Below are 17374 nucleotides of genomic sequence, written 5' to 3' on the forward strand. Positions count from 1 at the left end.
TTGCATCTCTAGTAGCATGACATTCTTCAATGGAGTCATCATCAAGTTCAATATAAGTTTCATCAAGATCATCACTAGGATTCCCCCTAGCTTGAGGTGAACTAACATGTGTACCAGTATTTTCAGCATTTTCAATTTGTTTAGCTCTAGCAATTGTAGTATCTAGGAAAGGACCTAACGAACCACTATCATCAAGCACATTAGAAGCATCATCAAAAGCATCAAGAGCATTATCAGATTCAGCAGAAGTAGCAACATGTGGTGGAGTAAGAAGCTTACTCATAACAGATGACGAATCAAGAGCGACATAGGTGTTCAAAGTTGTACCTCTTCTTGTAGTGGATGGCAATTGTCGTCGTGGTGAACAGACATATGCCATAGGATGGCTTGAGTTGGGGCCGAATGTGCGCTAGAGGATTCGGGGGAGGGTTTTGGTTAATTATATGGTGATGAACTCCGGATGGATTACCGGAAGCTCTCTTTATGAACTAGGACTTGGCCAGAGGTTGAAGAAGAAGAACACTAGAACTAGCTCAACTCTGGATCTCTCTATTCCATGATCAGATGAGATTACAGGCTATCAGGTACAAGGTTGGACGTACCCGCGATAGGGTGTGCTCCCTCTCCTTATATAGGGGAGAGGGTTGCTTACAGGGGAAGAAACCCTAGGAAACCCTAATGGCATCTTTGACTAGACAAACTACTTTACAAAGCCTCTTTGGCAGCCGGTGACGCTAGTATGTCTTTAATCAGGGGCGCTGACGTCCTCCGGTACCTTTTACGTCATCTTCTGCTTTGTCCTCAGAGCTTCGATTAAAGCTGAAGTGCTTCGCTCATCTTTGTCCTCTAGCTCTTGAGGGAATCTTTGACCAGCTTGCCGACGTGCTACAACGTAGCCCTAGCCGGTACTTCCGGTATCTTCTTAGCTTATTCCGGTATACCCCTCCTGGGATACCGGTATAGTTTCACTTAGCCACACAACTGTCTTTGTCATCCAGAATAATCTCTAAACCGGTACATTAACTGCCTAGACAAGGCTAGTTTGCCAAGCCTTTGGCATACCGGGGGTCATCCCCCCGACAGCAATATAGGGAACTTCGATTCATGAGCTTTCCCCATAATGAATAAATTGCAGCGAACAATATCACCTTCAAGTGGACTTGTAAATAAAGCTATGCTCCCCGCCAACCACTACAAGAAAAGTTGCCATGGCCGACGAAGTTGAAGTCGCGCCGTGGTTGCTGGTGCACCATGGCCGACGATTTTTGGTCCCTCCGTGGTGCATGTCAAAACTTTTTTTTTCTCGTTTTTGAGGCCACCTAGCCCGACGAAAGCGGCCAAAACGTCGCGTATGGTGGCCCGGGACGTGGTGCATCGTGAATTCTCGGGTTCGCCGGCCGAGTCAACGCAAATCCGCACCGCCCAGGGATGTGGGGCCCAGATGGCAGCCTCTCTAGCATTGTTTTTTTTCTCGATCGCGCCATCTCGTTCAACGCTCTCCGATCGAGCCGTTTATGATGCAGGATCATGGGTCCCGCTTGTCATCCTCTATGAACCAAATTTCTTTCTTTTCTTGGATTTTTTTTGACCCCCTGATTTCTGGCTACTTCCTTTTTCTTTTGATCCCTTGCCGCCTTGGAAACGTTGAGACCGCTCCAGCTAAATGGGACCCGCATGTCATCCTCTATGAGCAATCAACTTTCTTTTCTTGGAGTTTTTTTTGGCACCTCATATTTGGTCACTTGCCTTTTTCTTTCGATCCCCTGCCGCCTCTCAAACGGTGATACTGCTGCTGCTAAATGGGACCCGCATGTCATCCTCTATGTACTATAAAACTTTCTTTTCTTGGATTTTTTTTGGCACCTCATATTTGGTCACTTGCCTTTTTCTTTCGATCCCCTGCCGCCTCTCAAACGGTGATACCGATGCTGCTAAATGGGACCCGCATGCCATCCTCTATGGACTATAAAACTTTCTTTTCTTGAATTATTTTTGGCTCCTGATATTTGGTCACTTGACTTTTTCTTTCGATCCCCTGCCGCCTCTCAAACAGTGAGACCGCTGCAGCTAAATGGGACCCGCATGTCATCCTCTATGAGCAATCAACTTTCTTTTCTTGGAGTTTTTTTTGGCACCTCATATTTGGTCACTTGCCTTTTTCTTTCGATCTCATGCCACGTTTGAAACGTTGAGGAACCTGCTGGCTCATGGGACCCGCATGTCATCCTCTATGTGCTATAAAAGTTTCCTTTGTTGGATTTTTTTTCACCCTCTGATTTTTGGCTTGCATTTTTCTTTTGATCCCCTGCCCCCTTTGAAACGTTGAGTAAGCTGTTGGCTCAAGGGACCTGCATGTCATCCTCTATGTCCATCAAATTTCTTTTCTTGGATTTTTTCACCCCCTAATTACTAGCTACTTTCTTTTTCTTTTGATCTCAAGCCGCATTACAAACATTGAGACCGCTGCTGCAAAATGGGACCCACATGTCATCCTCTATGTACAATAAAGTTTCTTTTCTTGGATTATCTTTTGCTCCTGATATTTTGTCACTTGCCTTTTTCTTTCGATCTCATGCCGCCTTTGAAACGTTGAGTAAGCTGCTGGCTCATGGGTCCCGCATGTCATCCTCTACGAACAATAAAAGTTTCCATTCTTGGAGTTATTTTTGACCCCTAATTTCTGGCTATTTGCCTTTTTCTTTTGATCTCCTGCCCCCTTTGAAATGATGAGGACGCTGTTGGCAGGTCGGTCCCACAAGTCATCCTCTATGAACAATAAAAGTTTCCTTTGATGGATTTTTTTGAACCCCTAATTAATTTCTGGATATTTCCTTTTTTTTCTTTGATCCCCTGCCGCCTTGGAATCGTTGAGGATGCTGCTGCCTCATGGGTCCCGCATGTCATCCTCTCAGAACGGTAAATGTTTCTTTTCTTGGATATTGTTTACCAAATGATTTTTGGCTTATTTTTTCTTTCGATATCCTGCCGCCTTTAAAACGTTGAGGACGCTGCTGGCTCACGGGTCCCACATGTCAGCCTCTATGAACAATAAACGCTGAGGATGCTGCTGCCTCATGGGTCCCGCATGTCATCCTCTCAGAACGAAAATGTTTCTTTTCTTGGATTTTTTACCAACAGATTTTTGGTTTATTTTTTCTTTCCATCCCCTGCCGCCTTTAAAGCAGCCTTTCTTGGCTCATGGGTCCCCGATGTCAGCCTCCCCGTACAAGAAACATATGATATCTTGATTATTTTGCAGACAATAAACAGTGTATTGCGCTCTGAGCTATTTCAACGGATAAATTAAATCTTTATTTTTACATAAACAAATTTATATGCTGAATCTCCTTGTTTTTTGTTTTTGCGAAGCATAGGACTTTCCTGTTTTTTTTAGAAAAATCCGAACTATCCTGTTTTGGAGTGGGCTGAAATTGTACGAGTCAAAAGGCCCAGCAGGATAGTTCGAATGCCCAGATGTCCACATGCAGCCCAATTGAAATCGTTCTTTTTTTGGATTTTTTTCACCCCCTGATTTCTGGCTACTTCATTTTTCTTTTGGTCCTGTGCCGCCTTGGAAACGTTGAGACCGCTGCTGCAAAATGGGACCAGCATGTCATCCTCTATGTACAGTAAAATTTCTTTTCTTAGATTATTTTTGGCTCCTGATATTTGGTCACTTGCCTTTTTCTTTCGATCCCGTGTAGCCTCTCAAACGGTAATACCGCTGCTGCTAAATGGGACCAGCATGTCATCCTCTATGTACAATCAAGTTTCTTTTCTTGAATTATTTTTGGCTCCTGATATTTGGTCACTTGCCTTTTTCTTTCGATCTCATGCCACGTTTGAAACGTTGAAAAACCTGCTGGCTCATGGGACCCGCATGTCATCCTCTATGTACAATAAAACTTTCTTTTCTTCGATTTTTTTTGGCACCTCATATTTGGTCACTTGCCTTTTTCTTTCGATCCCCTGCCGCCTCTCAAACGGTGATACATTGCTGCTAAATGGGACCCGCATGTCATACTCTATGTACAATCAAGTTTCTTTTCTTGAATTATTTTTGGATCCTGATATTTGGTCACTTGCCTTTTTCTTTCGATCTCATGCCACGTTTGAAACGTTGAAAAATCTGCTGGCTCATGGGACCCGCATGTCATCCTCTATGTACTATAAAAGTTCATTTTCTTGTTTTTTTTTTTCACCCTCTGAATTTCGGCTATTTCCTTTTTCTTTTGATCCCCTGCCGCCTTTGAAACGTTGAGGACTCTGCTGGCTCATCGATAAAACTTTCCTTTCTTGGAGTTTTTTTACCCCCTAATTTCTGGCTACTTTCTTTTTCTTTTGATCTCAAGCCGCATTTGAAACGTTGAGACCACTGCTGCTAAATGGGACCCGCATGTCATCCTCTATGTACAATAAAGTTTTCTTTTCTTGGATTATCTTTGTCTCCTGATATTTTGTCACTTGCCTTTTTCTTTCGATCTCATGCCGCCTTTGAAACGTTGAGTAAGCTGCTGGCTCATGGGTCCCGCATGTCATCCTCTACGAACAATAAAAGTTTCCTTTCTTGGAGTTATTTTTGAACCCTAATTTCTGGCTACTTCCTTTTTCTTTTGATCCCGTGCCGCCTTGGAAACGTTGAGACCGCTGCTGCTAAATGGGTCCCGCATGTCATCCTCTATGTACAATAAAATTTCTTTCTTCGATTATTTTCGGGTCCTAATATTTGGTCACTTGCCTTTTTCTTTCGATCTCATGCCGCCTTTGAAACGTTGAGGAAGCTGCTGGAGCATGGGTCCCGCATGTCATCCTCTATGAACAATAAAAGTTTCCTTTCTTGGTGTTATTTTTTACCACTAATTTCTGGCTACTTCCTTTTTCCTTTGATCCCCTGCCGCCTTTGAAACGTTGAAGACTTTGCTGGCTCATGGGTCCCACATGTCAGCTTCTATGAACAATAAACATTTCCTTTCTTGGATTTATTTTGTACCCGTAATTTCTGGCTATTTGCCTTTTTTCTTTCGATCCCCAGTCGCCTTCGAAACGTAGAGGACGCTGCTGGCTCGTGGGTCCCAGATGTCAGCCTCCATGAACAATAAACCTTTCCTTTGTTGGATTTATTTTTCACCCTCTGATTTTGGCTATTTCCTTTTTCTTTTGATCCACTGCCGCCTTGGAAACATTGAGTAAGCTGCTAACACATGGGCCCCGCATGTCATCCTCTATGTACAATCAACTTGCAAGATCTTGGAGCAAAAGAGCTTGTATTAGTGGAACCCATATGTCAACCTCTATGTACAATAAAAGTTTCCTTTCTTGGATTATTTGTAGCTCCTGATATTTGGTCACTTTCCTTTTTCTTTCGATCTCAAGCCGCCTCTGAAACGTTGAGTAAGGTGCTGGCTCATGGGACCCGCATGTCATCCTCTATGTACAATAAAGTTTCTTTTCTTGGATTTTTTTTACCCCTGATTTTTGGTCACTTGCCTTGACGCTGCTGGCTCATGGGTCCCACATGTCAGCATCTATGAACAATAAACCTTTCCTTTGTTGGATTTATTTTTTACCCCTAATTTCTGGCTATTTGCCTTTTTCTTTTGATCCCCAGCGGCCTTTGAAAACGTTGAGGAACCTGCTGGCTCATGGGACCCGCATGTCATCCTCTATGTACTATAAAATTTCTTTTCTTGGATTTTTTTTCACCCTCTGATTTTTGGCTATTTCCTTTTTCTTTTGATCCCCTGCTGCCTTGGAAACGTTGAGTAAGCTGCTGACTCATGGGACCCGCATGTCATCCTCTATGTACAATAAAATTTCTTTTTTTGGAGTTTTTTACCCCCTAATTTCTGGCTACTTTCTTTTTCTTTTGATCTCAAACCACATTTGAAACGCTGAAACCGCTGCTGCAAAATGGGACCCGCATGTCATCCTCTATGTACAATAAGTTTCATTTCTTGGATTATTTTTGGCTCCTGATATTTGGTCACTTGCCTTTTTCTTTCGATCTCATGCCGCCTTTGAAACGTTGAGTAAGCTGCTGGCTCATGGGTCCCGCATGTCATCCTCTACGAACAATAAAAGTTTCATTTCTTGGAGTTATTTTTTACCCCTAATTTCTAGCTACTTCCTTTTTTCTTTTGATCCACTGCCGCCTTTGAAACGTTGAGGATTATGTAGACTAATACAAGCTCTTTGGCTCCAAGATCTTGCAAGTTGATAGACTAAATCATGGAATTATTAGGATATGTTTTAAATTTCAAATCCACTTGATGAATTATTAAAAATACCGTTATCCATGTGGGTATGGAGCGATCAAGGATTTTCATATTGGGCATGAGCAGTTTCAAAAATTGGAACCCAATAATTCAAAATAAATAAAAACAACTTTTATGTAGAATCTCCACGTTTTTTTTTTGCCATTCATAGGATCTGTGTTTCATTAGAAAAGGGCCGAAATTGCATGAGCAGAAAGGCCCATTTGTAGTTATTGGGCTTCGACAGTCGGAGCAAGTAGGCCGATAGAAATTACCATGTAGATGGCCGTTGGCAACCCAAAGTGAAATATTGGGCCCAACAGGGGAAGGCTGAACAGTACTATTTTCTAATTGGAAGGTGGTACATGGCGTAATCCTGCCAAAAAAAAAGATGGACACGGGTTGCTGAAATTTGCCCATCTGCGCCTAATATCGCCGCCGCGGCTCCGCTTCCGCCGCCGCCGCCATGCCTCGTCTCGCGTCGAGCTCGCGGTACTGCCGCATCTCGGGCACGGGGTACCGCGGCGTCCGCGCGCGCCCCAAAGGTACGTATTACGCGGAGATACGTGACGGCGGCGAGCGCATCGGCCTCGGCAGCTACGAGACCGCACACGAGGCCGCGCGCGCGTAGGACGCCGTGGCGTGGCGGCTCGGGCACCCGCGATCGTCGATGAATTTCCATGACGTGTGGACGCGCCAGCAGGCCGAGGATCTCGCGCCGCCGCCGTACATCGTTAGACAGGAGGAACAGTGCCGCCGCCGCGAGACGGAGCGCCGTTTGCGCATTGCCGAGCGGGACGAGCGCGCGGCGCGCGAGTGGGCGGCCCGCTTCCCCGAGGACGTAGCCGCCGAGAACGAGCACTTCCGCAGACGGAGGGCGGAGAAGGCTACGAGGCGGGCTGCGAAGAAGGAGGACCGCGCACGACGGAGGGCGGAGAAGGCGACGAAGCGGGCCTTCATCGAAGCGCAGCTCGCCGGGCCGACCACCATTGGTGAGGACGACCCCCGTTGGATTGACCTCTTCTCGTCGGATCCGGTGTCGGGCACGACACTTGACTCGTCAGATGTCGAGTTTTAGTTTAGTTTTATCGCACTACTTTGTAAAAATATGAACTACGGAGTATCTATCAAGCTAATTTTCTCCTATTTTATGTCTATTTCTAGTCTTTATTTGATCTTCTGTTTTACTGCACTCTATTTTTCATTATATTCTGTTTTTGGCGCTGCATTATAGCGCCTCTGAAAATACGCTGTTTCAGCCCTGCATTTGGCCGCCACAGTTTGCAGCTTCCGGTGAAGCTATTGCCGGCTCCATGCGCAGCATCAGCCCACAGCGCCAAAATATAGAGCCACTGCTGGAGTTGCTGTAATATGTTTGTCAGCAGGAGCTTACCTAATTAGTGAAAAAGATGTTCAGCGTGGGATTCAAAAAAAGGATCTTCATGTTTTTTTTCCTAGCGATCCTAGTTCGGACTTTTGATTGTGTTGGCTAGTGCATGAAGCTTGACACCTGTATTATGTGATCCTGATATGAGGATAAGAACACCTTCAGGTTGCATTGCTAATGGTGTCTACTGCAGCAGTGGCGTACCTTCAATGGAGACTGATGCAAGAGAGTTGGTACTGGTGAACCTGCACCTGACATCATCGTGCCACCTGAAGTAGGTTGTGTATTGGGATTAGACTGATAAGCATAGCACCTTGCAAAGAACAAGATGCTGCTAGTGTTGGTTAACGTGATTTTACGCCAAAAGTCATGTATGCTCAACAGGTGTCGTACCTAGTTTGGATATTGTGTTGTTACCCTTTTGTGGTTTGGTGTTTGTCCAACAGAGAAAGCTACTCTTTTCCCGTGTAAGTGTTATTATGTGAACAAAAGTTGTATGTACATATATATCGGTCAGAGAACCAAGATTGCATATTCTTGCCTGGTTATAACACATAAGTCATAATAACAATTAAAGAGAAAAGGAACATTTGCCTTTGCAATGTGATTGTGCCAAGTAGATTAGACAACCAACCACAAACATTACAGGTCAACAGCCAAACGCATGCGAAAGTCCTAAGGTAAGCTCCATAATACATGTTGAAACCAAAAGCCTAGAAACCATAAGAAAGGTAGCTCCACATCACAGTTCCACGACAGCAGCATACTGATCATAAAACATATATCAAGTCAGGACAGCTGCACCACTGGGTAAGCATCCATGGGGTCTGGCTCAAGAGCGAAGACTGTGTGAATGCTGCAAAATGTGGCTCTTGCCTCACCCCACCCATACATCTTATCATGGAACCTTACCAAATCAGCATGAATCATCTTGACATAAACATAGCTCCTCTCTCCATGCTGATGGGATTGAACAATGCGCCGATTGCGGTGCTTGACATGTCAAACATTATGCATGAGATAACGAAGCATGCTTTGGCTGGTCTTTTGTAGTGACAATGGCTTGGAGTAGCTGGTCCCGTGAACCACCCAACCGGATCTTTAGAGCTTGAAGGACAGTCCGTGCCATATAAGCTACCGTTGCTTGACTTCAGCTCGGGTTCAGGTGAATGACAGTGACATCTTGTCCTCGAGATGCAGATCCTTCTTGATCGATTCAGCGGAATCATCACCACTACTTACAGGTGCATCGGGTTCTACGAGAAGGCACATCAGGTACATGCTCCAGTTCATAGGAGTTGGGTGGGACAGCCTTTGTTTGCTGAAATCTCTACAATACCAGCTCCAGGTAGACCACCAGTATCTACAGAGGGTAAACCACCAATATCCACTTCAGAGGATTCTCGTGGCACGACACCTTTCGCTAGAGGCTCTACCCTACCAGCTCCAGGTCCACCACCAGTCAGTACTGTGGGCATAGTCAGGACGGCTTCTACAAATACAAAACCTCCTTCGGGTGCAGGATCATCGGTAGCAACTCCGGCCATCAGCCCCAGTTACGTCGGGCTTGACAATAGGTAAACCGTCTTGCTCTAGTTCGAGAGAGAATTCCCGTGGCACGACACCGTTCACTAGAGGCTCTACACTAGCAGCTCCAGCTGCACCACCAATTTCTGACAGCAGGGGTAAACCCAATCCACAACCTTCTTCATGTGGCACGATGATGCCACGTATAGGCTCATCGCACCAGGTCCAGCTGCATCGGTCTCCATAGACGGTAAACAAGGTGGCGTCGGAGGTTTAAAAGACTGGCATGCCATTTCACCTTTGTCATCAGACAATATAGAGTTTTCTTCAACTCTATGTTTCTGCAATAATAAGCACATGAACAGAAATTAGACCAGAGCATCTAGCCATCTAACGGGGGCAGCAGCAAAACAAGCGTCGGTCCATATGTTTACCTTGTCATCTGGGATATCAGAACACACAGATTTAGAAGTCATTTCACATAGCATCCGCTTTTTCGTTCCTTCCCCTACGTCCATCTAGAATAAGTAATACTATTGATCACATAAAACTAATTAATCAAATAAAAGCATATGTTGAGAAGTTTGCACGACAAATTGTGGATTCTGCTTTCATCACCTACGAATCATCGTTCTATATATTTACCTTGTCATCTAGGATATCAGAAGTCACAGAATGATAAGTCATTTCACTAAGTATCGGTTTTTTCGCTCTTTCCCCTCCATCCATCTGCAATAAGAAGTAATATTGATCACATAAAGCCAATTCAACGAATATATGCATATGTTGAGAAGTTTGCACAACAAATTGTGGATTCTACTTCCAATCACCAAGTAATCTCGTGAGAAATGCATGATCAAGATATGTTTCTCCCTCTTGATCGACATCTGCATCTCCATTAAGACTAATCATCGTGCGATGGTGCTCTTCAGAAGAGCGCATACAATTCCAATCACCAGACAAGCAAAAAATTGTTGATTCTAGTAATGATTAATCAGCAGTGGCCATGGAACGACCACAGATCGACCAAGCAAAAAAAAATCATCAGCCTACTGACCACCAAGCAAAGGAAACAAACTAGGCCCATACATGGCCTCACAAATCATCATCAAACATCGATCAAACTAGCAAGTTTGAACATGGATTCCTAATTTATTTTCTGATGAAGTGAGTATATTAATATCGAAAGATATTGATTAGACTGAGCCTCTGCAACAACGCAATACCTTACTGGTATTACGGATGCACATGGATTCCTAATACTCCCTCTGTTCGGTTTTAATTAGTCGACACGAGGGAGAGAAGAAAATGAACTGTCGATGCTTTCAACTAGATTCAATTAAATACGAACGGAGGAAGTACGTAGTAGTATTGACAAATATCCGGATCTAGTATGAAAACTAATTGGCATGTAAATCCTAGTAGTCTACTAAACTAGGATCAATACCCTAGATTAGGGTTGCAAGCGGCGTCCGCGGATCGTCCCGCAAAGTAGAAAATTAGAGCAAATAGTGGTTGAGATTAGAGCAGATTTAAAGCACTCGCACTGAAACAACTAGCCCGCTACCCACCCCGCTTGACACCCTGCCCTAGATGTGAATCTACACCAAATATTCAAACAAGGATGAGCAACCGCCAATAAAATTTTATCTGCATCATCATCTCTACGACTCTACCATACACAAGGGTATGGTGATTTCACATACAGCCATTGTTGCCGCGGGACGAGGATGAGTGATGCGCCGCGGAGAAGGTGCCTCACGCCTCTGTCGCCGCCGCCGTCGAAGAGGAAGTCGAAGCCGCGCGATTGTGGTCCGTCGCCGATATGGAGGTGGAGCTACTAGGGAAGAGGTGGAGGTGGAGGTGGAGAGGGAGTGATGGTTTGTACTAGTGGCGGCCGGTGAGGTAGTTATAAATACAGCCTCTCTCTCTCTCTCTTTTTTAGCAAGGAATGCAGCTTCTCTTGGAAGGCAACGAGGCAACGCACTCCAGATTTCGTATATTACTATAATAATATGGACGGAGAAATTTGGACGCATCTGTGTTGTCTTGTCAAATGAATCACCAGGATTTGGTTTTAGTACTCCAGATTAGGGCGACCCAAGGAAGTAGAGATAGTAATGTACGCCATCTAAATGCGCGCTATCAAATCAAATAAATGGTCATGCCATTTACTTTTAAGATGGTGCAGTAGTTATGTTGACCAAAGAAACATTCACGTCTGCTGATTATTTTGATAGTACTACTAGTAGTACTAATATTTCTGATGGGTATACATTTACTGTCTGCTAGCAAAGATTGTTTGGCACATTGTTCTTATGGCTTTCAACATCACACCCCTTCATAATATTATTAAACATTTTTTGGGCAATTAGTTGAGCTGTGTTAATAAAAAATTAAAACCCACAAATCCAACTGTACGATTTTAAGGGCCATATGAAGGACAAGGAATGATTTTAAATGCCATATGGAGTACCTCCAAGCTCCAACCATGTGAAATCTGGTTCTTTCATGCAGGTGATACCCATGGCTTCACATTGGATCCGTGTGTTGTCCTACAGACAGTCAACTAGTAGTATGAAGTACCACGATATGGTTTTTGGGTGCAACCGGCTAGAGAATGATGCACGGGTTTGTACAGCCAGTACAATTCAATTTAAGATTTTCTGATAGCATGTTGATTTGTATATGTAAGAATCATACACCAGAATGTCTTCAATGTTTAGATGGCTGATCTACGTTTATACTTTCTGTGAACCATGAGGTTAAGACCTTTGTACTGTGATAAAGATTGCTAAATAACAGTATATATATGTATGCCTCTAGGGACACTGAAAACGACCAAACAACCATGCATGTGTATAGACCGTATTTGATCAAATTACAAGAAGCACCTGGGTTCATGCAAATAGCATCAATTTATCACCTAAGTACATTAGCTATAAATAGTTAAATAGGAGTCAAGACCAACTGAGCTAGCTAGTATTATGATCCTACTATTACATAAATATCCCTAACTCTGCTTGTCTTTGTTCCAGTCCAGCGCGTTGGTGTAGCTTGGGATGAACCAAAACACCGTCTGCAAGTCGGCCCCTGGACCGCTGCTTGAGAAAGAGATGCTTTGGTGGTCTTCGCCATTCAGACTGAAGCGGAAAATTTCATGACGTGTTGTGTTAAACTGAAGGCCAATGGCCTGGGGCGTGGTGTAGATGCAGTTTCTTCTTGTCAAATATCCTGGGGGAAATGTTGCACCACCCACTCGCATGAAAATCGGATAGTTCAACCCAAGGAACATAGAATAGTCTCCAAGATTAGTAACCCTTTCCCACGGGTTGGCTGGAAGTAACCGACTAGTGTCATTCGAGAATACAATGCAGGTATACCCCGAATAGCTGTGAACAGCGCGACCGCAATGGACAGAAGGGGTACTATCATAATAATAAGTTGGAGCACCGTCAGCGTCAAAATCCATTACGCCACGTGCATAGACCAGGAGAAGTCTAGAATGATCTTGAGATCTTGCCAGCCACCACGTACGACTATTAGAGTCAAAATCATCATAGCCATCAAATCCAGCCGTCCACGGAATGAATGGAGCAGGGAGCACTATAGGACCTTGAAAAAGGAAAGAGCACGTCACATGAAAATATATTTCATGATTTATCTACTAGTGATATTGATTTGATATTGTAGATGCCAATACTAGTACTTTATAAAATCATGGTCGAACATAAGATGATTTGAAATATATTTCGAACATCTTGGTAAAATTCATATGGATTTAAAACATGTTCCCCAAAATATTGGTCCAAATTTTAGATGGTTTGACTATAGTACTCCTTATTCTCTAGAACCGGGGGAATATACACAAATGAAAGTCTTTATCAATATTGCATGGCACCTTTATTGATTCTATTTCTACTCTACCTTAAATTTTCCAGGGAGTAATAATAAAGAAACTTAATTACTAGGGGGCCTTTTTCCTACGGAACAACATGCACATTAGACCATAATAAAATTCCTATAGATGTTAAATTCTATAAGTATATATGTCCATACCACAAGAGGGTTATGGTGTGCGCCTACGGAATTCCTTTAAGCCAAAAGATGCCAAGACAGTTCAGCAAATAAGAGGTGAAATGCTATATAAGTTACGTATAAAAAAGATAGGGAGGAAATGTTACCAAATTGATGAGGATCCCATGCATAAACATTTCCAAGCTCAGTAACGGCGAACACAAGTCCGTTATGTATAATTGCATCGCAGTATCTGGAGCCATTCTCAAACTGGTTTTCAAGAATTATCCATGTACCAGGATATTCGGCATGGAGGTAGGCAATTGCAAAGTCGAAGATTGCGACAAGGGAGAAATCTTCATACCGCCGAGCAGCTGTAGGAACTTGGCAAATAGCTATCTTCTGCAGTTGAATAACATAACCCTTATACCCGAATATAAGTGGATTGCCTGTGGTTTCAAACTTCTTCCTCAAAGATGGAAGTTTGATCTTGCGATGAGTGTAGACATTGAGGAGGTTCCACTTGCATTCGGGGCCAACCATGGCGATCCAATCTCCATTGGCACCTGCCCGCTCCTCATCCTTACCGTGTGGCACTAGGCCATCATAGGAGAACCTGTCCAGCGTCACTAGTTTGCACTTGCTGTGCACCGGCAAATCCTCCTTGAACACCCATGGTTTATCCGCCGGGTCACAACAGAGAACACACGGAAGGCCAAAAGGCTGAGAAGCAGGCAGAGTGGCACTGTATTTGGCTGACTGAAGAATACCTTTGGAGGAACCGACTAGGGACGCGGCGGTGATGGCGTCGCACTGGCTGATGAGCACTTCAAGGGGGCCTTCCGTAAACACCTTGTGAAACAGCCCAGATCCACAGACCCTGCTCGATTTCGCCATCGCAATGAGGCAGGTGGTACAATGGGGTTGGTATTTTCTTGGGAGATTTACTGATTCGAACTTTGGGAGAGAGATGGCGATCAATGGCGGCAGGTGGGGGTTTGAGTTGGAGAACAGAGGCTCTCAAACTGGGCACTGCTGGATAGGATGCGAAAGCGCCATGGCGGAGACGCAGACGCGTGCTATGGAAGCTGGGCGGAGTGGGGATAGACGACGGAGGTGAACCGAGACGCTCCTCCTCTTATGCATATACTGCCTACTGCAGTTTCGAGGAGAGTGTGAATGTGTTCAAAAAAAGAGGAGAGTGTGAATGTGTTCAAAAAAAGAGGAGAGTGTGACTGTGACCCGACACCCGAGTAGGAGCCGAGCAGACGGACTATAGGAGTAGCCCCATCATTACAGTCCATTAATCGTGCTTCCTACAATAAATAAGTGAAACGTCCCAGGCTTGTGTTGTCTAATCAAATACACCAACCTTGTTCTTTTTGCAACGTACACCAACCTAGCAAGGCATCAACCTTCTCGCCATCAACTAGGACTCCGTGGCTCCGTCCCACCAAATTTATCTCAACTTTGTCAAAAAAAAAATAGATGGATACATCTATCCATCAACATTTTAACAAAGTTGAGACACTATTGGTGGGACCGAGGGAGTACCAAAAAAATTACTACTCCATGCTAGTATCGGGCACTTTCGAAAAGTAATTCAAATTTCAACTGAAGGCGTGCTATTTTATGGTCCTGAAAATTGCCAAAAAATACAACCAAAAAATGCAACAGATCCATGTTAAGGGGGTACACCCTACGCAATATACATTAAGAAACTTCGAAACTTCAGCGACCTTGTAAGAATGCCCATGACAGTGCAGTTTTGCCAAATTAGGAAGAGACGAAATATGAATTCAACCTAAGAAATCTAAACGAAGCCTTAGACAATAGCATAGTTAACACGTTCAGAAAAAAATGATGACTCCAAGAGAACAACATTAGCAAGAAATACTCCATTTTAGTTTGAACTTGCAGTCACATATATATATACTAGTAGACTACTAATAGTACTGCCAAAATACTAATACTCCGAGCTGCATTCTAGCACTCCAACTAGCTAGCTAATAGTTCTGGAGTAGTAGTACTACTATACAAGTCCAAAATACATCCGAACGAACCCTATTTCGAACTAAACTACTCCCTCCGATCTTCGAGTAACTACATTGCAGTATGACTAAACGAAGATTATTGTACAACCTTCTTGTTGATGCAACCGCAGATAGGCAACACACGCTGCCCTCCATTCTGCTTCGCGTAACGGGGCGGCACCGCCAGGAAAGAAGTGAGCTGCTGCAACATGATCGAGCTAGGCGTCGGGGAGCTCGTCGGCTCGATTACCGCCATCAAGGTGTCCGTCGAGAGGTCACTGGTCCCAGCCGGCGCCGGTGCCGGCGGACCAATCACCAGCAGCTGCGCCTTGTACATCGAAAACAAGCACGCGGCCGACCTGATGCACACACAGGACACAATGGTGGTCGGGCCGAGCGTGCCAACGGTGATGGCGAACACGGTACCGTCTTCTTCCCCGCTGCCGATGAACAGGTGTCCCTGCGGTTGTACCGGAACACGAACTATGCACCAGGCGGGTATGCCATACTGGAACGTAAACACTGGGATGCAGTGGGATGCTTGGAGGTGTACCAGGAGGTCCCGCGGCGGGCCGGTGAAGCTGCAGCCGGTAATGATGGCCTCTGTGCAGCCGGACGGACCATGCGGGCACGCGATACAGTGGTTGTAGGACTCCCTGGAGGCGACCAAGCTCTGGCAGCCGACGCACTTGACCATTGCCCCAGATCGATTCGACGGCGGCAACCTCGCCGGCTGCTCGCACTTCTTGCACGGGTTCGGCGCAAGCTCGCCAACGCAGCACCGACAGCCCATATGACCGCCCTTGCACTGCACGGAACAACGTAAGTGGCATCAGTTGTCATTGACATTTCTCACAAGTGAACCTAAGAATGAAATCGGAAGGGAGCGACCTTGGATATGGGAGGTTTGAAGGGCAGCATGCAGAGGGGGCACAAGAAGAGGGCCTCCTCCATCTTCAGAGAAGAGTGATCGGGAACACGAGAACGGGATGGGTTCTTCTTTTTATCTACATGCCTTGGAGTGGAGTATGAATACTACTTATAGGAAGAACTTGCTTGCTAAGAATCGGCGTTGGCGTCTACCTTTTTGGGGTGGGGGGGGGGGGGGGAACCGGCAACGTCAGCGGCTCTGTAGTTTGTCAAAATAAAAGGACAGAGCTGCAGTGACTTGAAGCCTCCAAGTCTCGTTGGGACTTGGTGCCACCATCTACCATTCATTTGAGATCGAACGTTCCAACTATCTCTTATTTCGAACCTAAAAACAAAAACTATTTAGAAAATTTTGAAAAAATTCCAGTAAAATGTATATCACTTGTTCTAAAATCTGTGAATATTTCATCCCACTCGGACGACTAGCTTGTGATTAAAGAGCTTTTTACGTATACGAGCACTAGTTTAAACTAAATATATATTTGCTCACAAACCTTTGATTCAAATCGAATGAAACTTCACCAAAATATAAATCTAAATATTCATGATTTACTCGAAGTTCTTCAAATATGTTTGAGCAATTATAATTATTTAGTTTAAATTTTGAGTCGATCGCATACGTTGGATCTGAGATGGATGGTGGATGGTGGCACCAAGTCACTGTGAGACTTGGAAGTATCAAGTCGGTGAAGCTCTATCCCAAAATAAAAGCTTCGTGAAGGGGGCAGTTTGGTTCAAAAAAAAGACATGACTCAACTTTGTATTTTGCATGTTAAAGGTTTTTCGTAAAACTTGGTCAATCTTAACATAGTTTGCCTTTCTAAAAATAAATATAAGCCCTAAGGCTCCTTTGATTCATAGGATATGATGGGAAAACCATAGAAATATGAAAAACATAGGATTGAGATTTAATGGCTAGTTGAATCATATAGGAAGATGAGTTGTGTTTGATTGTGCCAAAGGAAATTTCCCATGAGGTATGACCTAATGTTTTATTCTTATAGGATTTGCACTGCAAGATTCCTATAGGATATGTTCCTATGAATCAAACAACTAGTGCGGGAAAAATTCACATGTGATCTAAATCCTACATAATTCCTATACAAATCCTATATATGAATCAAATAAGCCCTTAAGCTTTGGGGTGGAGGTTGTGCTACTACCTCCATTTCGATGAATAATGCACACACGTGTATTCCAAGATGAAGTTTGACCAAGAAAAAGCG

This window comes from Lolium perenne, chromosome 1 (genome assembly GCF_019359855.2).
Source record: "Lolium perenne isolate Kyuss_39 chromosome 1, Kyuss_2.0, whole genome shotgun sequence".
In the NCBI taxonomy this organism is placed as follows: Eukaryota; Viridiplantae; Streptophyta; class Magnoliopsida; order Poales; family Poaceae; genus Lolium; species Lolium perenne.